The 8,897-nt window shown below is 61.8% G+C and overlaps 1 protein-coding gene across 1 annotated transcript in view; it reads right to left on the bottom strand.

The window, feature by feature from the left end:
* HYI (hydroxypyruvate isomerase (putative)) overlaps positions 1 to 8,897 on the bottom strand; it is a 17,198-nt gene that overhangs the window by 4,282 nt on the left and 4,019 nt on the right. The window lies entirely within an intron of this gene.

Below are 8,897 nucleotides of genomic sequence, written 5' to 3' on the forward strand. Positions count from 1 at the left end.
GGGAGCCGCGCTTGCCGGCCGCGCGGTGCCGCTGCCCTGGGCTCTGCGCACCTCGGGGCCCGTTTTGGGCGCCCCGCCGCGGAGACGTGGCAACGCGGAGAGGGGCCCCGCGGTTACGGCGAGCCCTGCACGCGGAGGGGAAGGCGGCAGCGAAGCTATCCATTAAAGAGTCTCTACTCAATTAAGGCTATTGATTAATCAATTAGAGGAAGCTTGACTCAACTTCAGCAATAATCAAAGCTGATGGACAGCAGTGCAGCGGCGCAGGCGGGCGGCTGGCRCCCCGCGGCCCTGCGCCCTCCGGCCGCCCCTCGAGGGCAGACGCGGCCGGCGGCGGGGCCCACCGTGCGAGGGGCTGAGCCGCGCTGGGGACGCTGCCAGCGAGAAACGCAGTTAATGGCATCTTCATATCGCTGATAATACATTTCATTGATTTTTCTCTTGTTGTAACTGCTGTTCCTGCATTGCAGTCCAGCGTTTTATCGTTTTTCCTGGAGGGTTTGCTCGACACCGGCAGACTCGCCCGGGCAACGCAGCGGCTTGGGGCAAYGTGACGCTTGCTGGAGACACGTCACATCGTCGTCCCCTCGGGAAGGGCCAACCTGTCCCCGGAGGAGCCGGGCGGAGCGCAGGGGCCTTGGCGGGCCCCAGCACCTGGCTCGGGCACCGGGGTGCAAAGTGCCAGCCCTGCCCGCCTGAAGCCTGCTCCAGCACTGCAGCCTCCTCCGATGGCCCTGGGGAGCCCCGATGGATTTTTGCTGCTCACTGAATTTTATTGGCTGAAAGAAAACATAGGTCTTGTGCATTTTATTACAGAGCCGACACTTCGGCACAGAGCTGGCTCTCGCCTCGGCAAAGGGGAGGACTGCGGGTGCCCCCAGCTCCTGCTGCCGGCTGAGCCAGGGCGCGGAGCCGGTAGGCATCAATCCTGTGCTGTGCAGCTCGCTGGGCTGCTTCATTGCCCTGTAAATTCCCCCTCGCCATGCTGCCGGGAGCCTCTTCTCTCCCTATGCAACACATTTTCATTTAAATGAAACATTTCCGTATTTTTACCTACCTCTGCCCTGGCTCTGGAGTGGCTGGCCAGCACCCTGGCTGCTGCAGCACCGTGCCAGCGCTCCTGCAGGAGGCAGCGGCAGTGGGGCACCGTCCCAGCATGGGCAAAGAGGTCTCCCCACCCCGCGGGGTGACAGGCACCCCATGGTCCTTCCTGCTCCCCTGCACCCCACAGCTGCGCTGGCCCATCGAGGCTGCGGCCCCGCAGTCTCAAGGGATTTCCAGCCCACTCCCACCTCCGCGGCTGTGGCAGCTGCTGCTTCCCTTCCCTGCAGCAGCCTTTGGTCTCACGTGCTSCCGGTCTCCTGTTCGTCACACTAAGGCACCCCAATATTTTGCCATACATGCAAACCTTGTTTTCTAGGACTTGGAATTTCAGCTTTTATAGGTGAGCAAATTCCAGCATTTTCATACATAGGAAAAGGCTGGGGGAAAAAAAAATACCCTGAGCAAGACCCAGACAGCCTGCAGAGTGATCTGCCCGGCTTTGTGCAGGTTCGCCCCTCTCCTCCTTATTCAGCGCTCCACCAGTACTTAGAGCACCTGGGCATTTTTGCAGCTGGGGTTTTGCATTTTTTTTTAATTAGCATCTTCTGTGCTGCAAAGTTGATCATTTTGCAGGCATCCAGGTCTAGTGCACCCTTTGTTGTGACCTTTTTCAGCTCCACTTCTTACCAGGGGAGTTTGTTGGGCAAGAAATAGGTTTGTAAAAGAGGAAAAGCCTCCCCTGGGGCTGCATAGCCTGGCCACGACTGGCTTCGTCCCTAGGCAGCATTTGAGGAGAAAAAAAACGCATTTGCTTGGAAACAGGGATTTCCAATAGCTGAATCGAGTTGCACCTGGCTGAGCAGAGGATGTGTTGCAGCTCCACAGTTCACCCCAGTCCCAGCGCCAGCCCTTCCTCCTCCTCCTCCTCCTTGTCTCCCTCCTGCCCTCTAGTCCCCTCTCCCCGGGAGCCTGCACTGGGCCTCCCATGGGAAAAGGGGGAAACGCTTCACTCCCTCCAGAAAGTCTCGATTAAGATGTCCACGGGGTGCTTTGATTAGCACATTTCTGCTTTCAGGCCTTGCTTAGTTACAGCTTCCAAAAAAACACTTTGGTAAAAATCTATATATCATATTATGGGAAACGAATGCACAACCTTCACCAGCTTTATGACTATTCTTCATCAGTGAGTATTGAACCGCGCTGAACACGCTATAAATCCTGGCGGAGCTGAGATGCGGCGGCGAAGACCAGCACCGCTGCYGGCCCCGGCTCCCTGCTATTTGCCTGGTCTCGGTCCGGCGACCTCCACGGCGGTGATGCGGGTCGGCTCGGCCCCCTCGCATTTCCCAGTGTCGCTGGGATTTTCTTGATATTCCAAGATTTTGTGGGACGTTAATGAGGAGGCCGGACTCTCCTCCAGCTCCTCGCGGGCGCCGGGGCGCGCGTCGCCTGGGCCTGCTGAGTTGGCAGATGTTGTTTAACATTCCCGTCAGTAATTAATAGACTGCTTCATCACTCTTGTGTGATTCAAACATGTCGTCCCGCTTCTTTCCAAGTGCAGAGCAGAAATATTTGTTAAACGTGCCCGGCTTTTTTTGCACGATCATTAGCGCTCCGACAGTTCCTGCGAGGAAAGGATTTATAGCGGTGCCAGGATTTCTTTTGGCCTCATTATGCCTTCGACRTTCCTCGCCGGTCTGCCTCGGCACGGCGCTTCCTGTACCAGTTTCCTTCCGATTCGCGCGTGTGCCGTCTCCTTTAGCACGGTTACGGATTTCCCTCCTTTCCCATTCGGTACGGGCTGCGTTTCCCTCTCTGGCCGCCGGCCAGGCCTCAGCCCGCCTCGCCCCTTCCTGACCGCGGCGACGCTTTTTGGCCAAGCAGGCGGGTCGGGACGCCGAGCGGGCCGGGCCGGGCCGGGCCGGGCGTGCCGCGGCGGCGGCGGCACCGGGAGCCCCTTGCCGGCAGCGGTGCCGCCTCCCCCGCGAGCGCCGCGCGCGCTGTGTCACAACTGTTTTGTCAGCTGCCGGCAATTCCCCCGAACCCCTATAATCTTGGTGCCAATCAGCCCCGTAACCGCCACCTCGGCGGGGAGCGATTTCCCAGCCAGCCCGGCACAAATACTTAATCAGCCGCCGGTGATCAGGCTGCCGCCACGCTCCCGCCGCCGCCAGCGGCCTCGGGGCGCCCTGGGGAGGCCACGCTGCCCGCGGCCCCGGGAACCTGCCCGCTGCCCGAAATGGGGACGCCCCGTCCAGGGCAGCGACCCCCGGACGCTGGGGGCCCGCCGCGGCCCGCCGTGGGGCGCCCGGGCCCGGCCGGTGCCCAGCGCTCCTCCCCGGGGCTGGCCCTCCGCAGCCCGGTCACCGTGTTGAGCCGTCTCTTAATTAATCAGGCTGATTGTAATGTGTTTTTAGGGCATTAAAATTCAATTGTGGAATTCTCCGTTGGCTGGGCTCACAATGAATACAGAAGTTTGTCTAATTAGAGCTGACACGCAGCCGGCGGGAGAACCAGACGGACGGCCCTGTCACTGCAGCTGGTCCGGCCCGGTGCCCCACGGCAGCCCCACGGCCCCAGCCCCTGCCGTGGGGTGCCGCTTGCCCCAGCTCCCTGCCCACCGCCAGCCAGCGCAGCCCCCGCGCGCTGCGTAGCGACCAGCCCCCATCAGCTGTGCATCGCCTCCGTGGCTGCTGCGGGGCCCGGGGCTCGGGGAAGGGGCCCACTGCGTCGCCGTGGGGAGCCCCCAGCCCTGGGCATCGTGGGGGGGGAGGGGGACGTGCTGCACTGGGGCAGCCCGGGCGCACGGCAGGGACRCTGGCACCAGCACCGGGATGAGCCCGGCTGGCACCAGCCAAGAACAGCGGAGACGTTTCCCTTATCTGCAGCATCCGGTCCTCGCTGTCATTACCAGAGCAATTATCATCTCGTTCGGAGTCTTTRGCTGCCATAATCTGTCTCTTGCAGTGATTTATTCTGCAGGCCTCTTCTGGAGAGCGGCGCGGCGGGAGAAGGCACCCTCAGTAACAGGGCGACAAGCCCCGTCTGCCCGGGAAGCCTCTCCCCGGCCACGGCAGAGCAGGGGCGGCCCTGCGGCCGGGGCAGGAGGACCCCGGCCTCGGGCCGTGCCGGCCGCGCAGGCCTCCCAGGTGCCAGCAGCGTCTCGGGGAGCTGCTTCTCCCCAGCCTGGTGAAACCCTGCGCTAGAAGGGCAGGGAAGATATGCCTGGTGGCACAAGGCTCCGGTCCCCAGGACCAACACTCAGGGATTTTCCAAAGTCCCTTCCTCCGTGTTTAAAAGGATGCAAGACACCGACGATTCAGACAAACTCCACCAAAACCTTTGCATCCTTAGATATGACTAAGCTGCTCCCGCCCMCATAACAGATGCAGCTGCAGGAGTTGCTGTTTTCTGCTCCCTCAGACCTGTGGAGGATGCTGCCATGCTCCTCAAGGTGTGGTGGATATGTTGGTCTGCCTCTCAGCCAAACTTGGAGCAGAATTACCATCCTCGTCGTCCCACCATTTCTGCTGAGTGACRATTTTATTGTCTTTTTCTAGCCTCCAGACCGGGCTGTTGCTTGGAGTTTGTTTTCTCTCTGTTTTCATCTGTATCAATAATTATCTCCTACTCTCAGTGAGTCCACCAGCCACTAATAGCTTCATTGATACTTTTATCAGCTGTATTTACCAACTGCCAACTTTCACTCATTGCTTCCAGCTTTCCAGTTCTTACGCATTATGTTCTTGTTTTATCCTTTCTTTCACCTCCCCTTGCAATCAGGATGTTTGGGGCTTTTGCAGGCAGCATCTCCCACAACGGCAGCTTCGTGGTCTGACCGCTCAGTAACGCATTGGGCAATCGCTCCCCATAGCCCTTCGCACCCCGGAGCGTTTCCCCCCCACCCTGTTTTGGCCTGGCTGGTTTTCAGCCTCAAGAAATCAGCCTTTCCAAGGTGCAGGACACTCACACACGGCCAGGGCATGCAGGTGGGGGGCCCCGGGCTGCCGGGTGCCCTGCCGTCCTCGCACCAGCCGGGCCAGCGGCCTGGCAGGCGGTGACGTCCCGGGCTGGCGGCTGCGCTGCGCTGCTCCCTTCCAGCCCCTGTGCCTGCAGCAGCTGAACCTACCTAATAGACCCCATTTACATGCACAATCCCCAGCAAAAAGCAGTAATTAATGAAGTCCCTTTCATTAGCATTATGCAAATGCGATTAATTTCAGCTGTTATGAATATGCAAATATTGCAATTATGATCTAATTGCAGATGTGCGTAGGGGAGCGGGCAGAATGTCAAGTCTCAGCCCCCTGCTCCCGCCACGCTGCGGAGGATGGTGCAGGAGCCCCCTTCTCCTCCTGTATGGGTGGCAGCAGGGCGAGGGGCCGCCGGGGCCGTGGGGCGCTGGTCCCAAACACCCTCTGCTGTTCCCATGTGCCCTCGAGCGCCCGGGGCGCGGGGGGACTGGTGCAAGGCGGGGGGCCTGCAGCCCGGCCGCGGCAAGCAGCGTTGGCCAAGGTCGGGCTGTTGCAGGGCTACGCGTGGGCCCCTGGGAACGCCGACCGTCCATCTCCAGCCCCTTGCGTTACACCTTGCAAGAGAGCCTCACCGGAGGCTCCTCGCCTCCCGCAGCGGCGCTGGGCAGGAGGAGAAGGAGGAGGAGGAGGAGGAGGAGGAGGAGGAGGATGCGCAGAGCTGCTGCTGGGTTTCCAAGGCAATGAGACCTCACGGCTGCTCATCCTGGTAGGGTCACCCCGCTGCCACTGAGCTCCCGGGAAAGGGCTGGGAAGAGCGGCCAGCCCCAGGGCGCCCCGGCAGTGCTGCTGAGCACCGGCACCCTCATCACCAACAGGACCGGGGCCGGGGCAGGGGGGAGCACGAGGGCCAGGGCCTTCTCCAAACTAATTGAATTCAGAGAGATTTCTTCCTGGCAGTGACAATCAATGGGCCCCAGGTTATCCGTCCCCCCCGTCCCCTCGGCACTGAAAATGGATATGGACGAGGGGAAAAATTGAATTTGCAGCCATTTTTATTGGGATTTAATTGGGCAGTCTCACCTCGTTGCCTTAATCCTGGGTGCTGACGCGCACGGCCGAGCTGGCAGCTCCCCTTATTTATCACTTTTCAAATATTTGCCTCTTTGCCGTTGTGGGAAATCGATGCTCTCGCCTGTGGCATGCCGGGAGCCACCCGGCCGGGCGGCTGGGGATCCATCAGCCTCTGCCATCGCTATCGACAGGGCGATTGGGGTTTAAGAGGCACTTTGATAGCAGAACTGGCACTCATTAAGTGCTCGTCATCAGGGGATGATCATGACTTATTACCACTAATGCTCGCGGCGCGGCGCCGGCGGTGCTGCGGGGCACTTCCTCGCTAATCGCCGTGCGGCTCCCAGGGAGCCTCCCCCGGCTCCTGGCCCTTCCCGGGGGTCAGGGCCCGGCCCGGCGGCTGCCCGCACCCCCGGCATGCCCGGCCGTTCCCGCCGTCCCCGCAGCCGCGAGCGCCTGCCCGGGGCTCCGGCTGCTCCCGGAGGTCCGTCGGCCGAGGCGCGCCGGGAGACGCGTGCCGGTTTCCAGCCGCTTTGCAGCCGTCCCGCTGCATCCTGCTGCTCGGTCGCCCGCTCCTTGAGCGCCGCCTCCCACGGCCGCGCCAGCAGCGAGCAGTGCTCAGCCCTTAGCCCACGCCGCGGTTTGCACCCTCCCCCGGTCACCCCCAGCCCCGCGGCCGCCTGCATCGCGTTTTCTGCCCCGAAGCACCAGCACCGCCGCGCGCGCCTTGCTATGGGCCTGCATGTGCCACGTCTGCCCCTGCCTGGGGGTCGACAGCCCCGCCGGCGCCCCCCTCCCCGTTCCCGTTTCTCCAGCCCTTCGCACGTGCCGCCAGGTGAGAGCACCCCCGAGACGTCAAACCCCGCAGCGGGCCGCGCAGCTGACGCCCTGCGTCGTGCCGGCTGGAGATAACACGAGCGCTGCCAGAGCAAGGGGATTTTTGATGGAGTGAGGGGCAAAGCTGGAGGAGGGTAACCAGGTGGGGAAAGCCAGTGACCTCTACGTGCGCTTCGGGAAGAGGGAGCTGGGGGGCGTCTCTGGGAGGGATGATGAGATGCTTTGCTCAAACAAGGGGAAAAAGTGCAGCTGGATTTGGGCAGTCCCACCAGGACGGCAGCGTTAGCCACCGACCACAGTGCACCTGGTAGTTTTAGGGGGTTTTTTTGATTCTTTCTTTTTCCGTTCTTGCAAGTAAAAGTCTCGACAAACCAGTCTCTGCAGGGTTTCGCCTGCTGGCCACAGGAAGGTGGCAGGGCAGCAAGAGGATGCGCACGGTGTCCTCGTGGGGGGCATGCACTGGGCGGCAAGCACAGGGCGCCAGGCCCCCCCCGTCCGCCCCTCCCTGGCCCCATCCTCCCATCCGGCTGGACAAAATCCACTCCATTTGGCCCGAAGCAGCGGGGGAGCCTCTGGGCGGAGGTCGCCTTCGGCGACTGGCTCCTCTCTGCATCCTCATTGCTTCCTCGGGTGGAAGCAGCAGCGCTGGCTCCTCGCAGGGCTGGCGGCAGCCACCAGCCCATGCCTCCAGCCACTTGCAGGCGGCACAAAGATCCCGCGGGGGCCGAGCCGGGGCCTGCAGCTTTGCACTGTGCTAATGCGCTTCCTTGTTAAGCGGTATTGCTTTTTGCTTTTCTTTTCTGTTTTTTTAGCAGCCTGGTTATGGGAACGGATCCGCCCCGGAGTGAATTATTCATGGCGCCTCCCCAGCTCACCCTCCAAATATCAATTTCTCCCAGCTATGCCGAGCGGCACTTAAGCCTAAAAGCCTTGCCACGCGGGAACGCCGGGCCGGCGGGCCGCGGAGGGCCCGGCCGGTCCTGCCTGCCGCGGGGACCGTGCCGGCCCGCCGCGCCAGCCGCAAGCCCCGGGGCCGGTGCCGCGGGACACGAGGGCCCCGGGGCTGCGGGATGCCCTGGGCGAGAGCGGGAGCAACTGTGGCAACTGCTGCTGCCAAGGGAAAGGAGCCGCTCCGGAGAGCCCCGGCATGGCCACGGCCGCCGGCTCCGAGCCTCCCAGCGGGTCGCGGCAGCCCGGACACGGCAGCGGTGGCGGCGGCGATTGGGCCGAGGGCCGGGGTGGCGCGGGCAGCCCGCGAGCTCGTGGCCTCGCTCCGCTCCCCGGCATGCCTGCTGCTCGGGGATTGCTGCCAGGAAGGATGGAGTGGGCACTTAATCTACCCCTATACGTTTAATTAATGGGCTGCAGCACTCATTCTGTGCTGCTGCCTTAATTGGTACAAGCTGCAAACGCCGTGGAGCCTGGAAAAAAAAAGAAAGAAAAAAAGAAAGAAAAAAAGAAAGAAAAAACATTTGGAAACGAAAAATATATTAAGCAGGAAACAGATCAATGGCTCTTAATGAAGCTGATTCGGGGCTGCCTGTCATGGAGGGCCCGGGGCGCAGCACCGGCTCGCGGAGGCAGCTGGAAGGGCCCCGAGCACAGCTGGGGGGGAGGGGGCACCTGGCACAGCTGGGTAGAGCCACCCTGCACATCTGGGCAGCCCGGCCCAGCTGCAGAGCCCTTCAGAAGCGGGCCGCGGCGGGTGCCCGGGCTGGGGGCTGCAGGCAGCACGGGGCTCGTTTTATGGTGTTGATTTAGTGTGTTTGGCTTTCCACGGGGGGAGCCGGGGCTGATTTGCATGAGGGGGACGGCGGCGCTTTGATAAGGGCTGTAATTGCCTCCGCTGTGCACAGCACATTAGCTGCGCTTCCCAGATATTTACACAGGGGAAAACAAAGTCATAACTCACCAAATAAATAATCTCCCCGGCGCGGCGCTCAGAAGCCAGGTGCCCCCCGGCCCCGGCAC

The sequence above is a fragment of the Rhea americana genome, unplaced genomic scaffold, assembly GCF_003343005.1.
Source record: "Rhea americana isolate MKP2758 unplaced genomic scaffold, rheAme1 scaffold_136, whole genome shotgun sequence".
NCBI lineage: Eukaryota > Metazoa > Chordata > Aves > Rheiformes > Rheidae > Rhea > Rhea americana.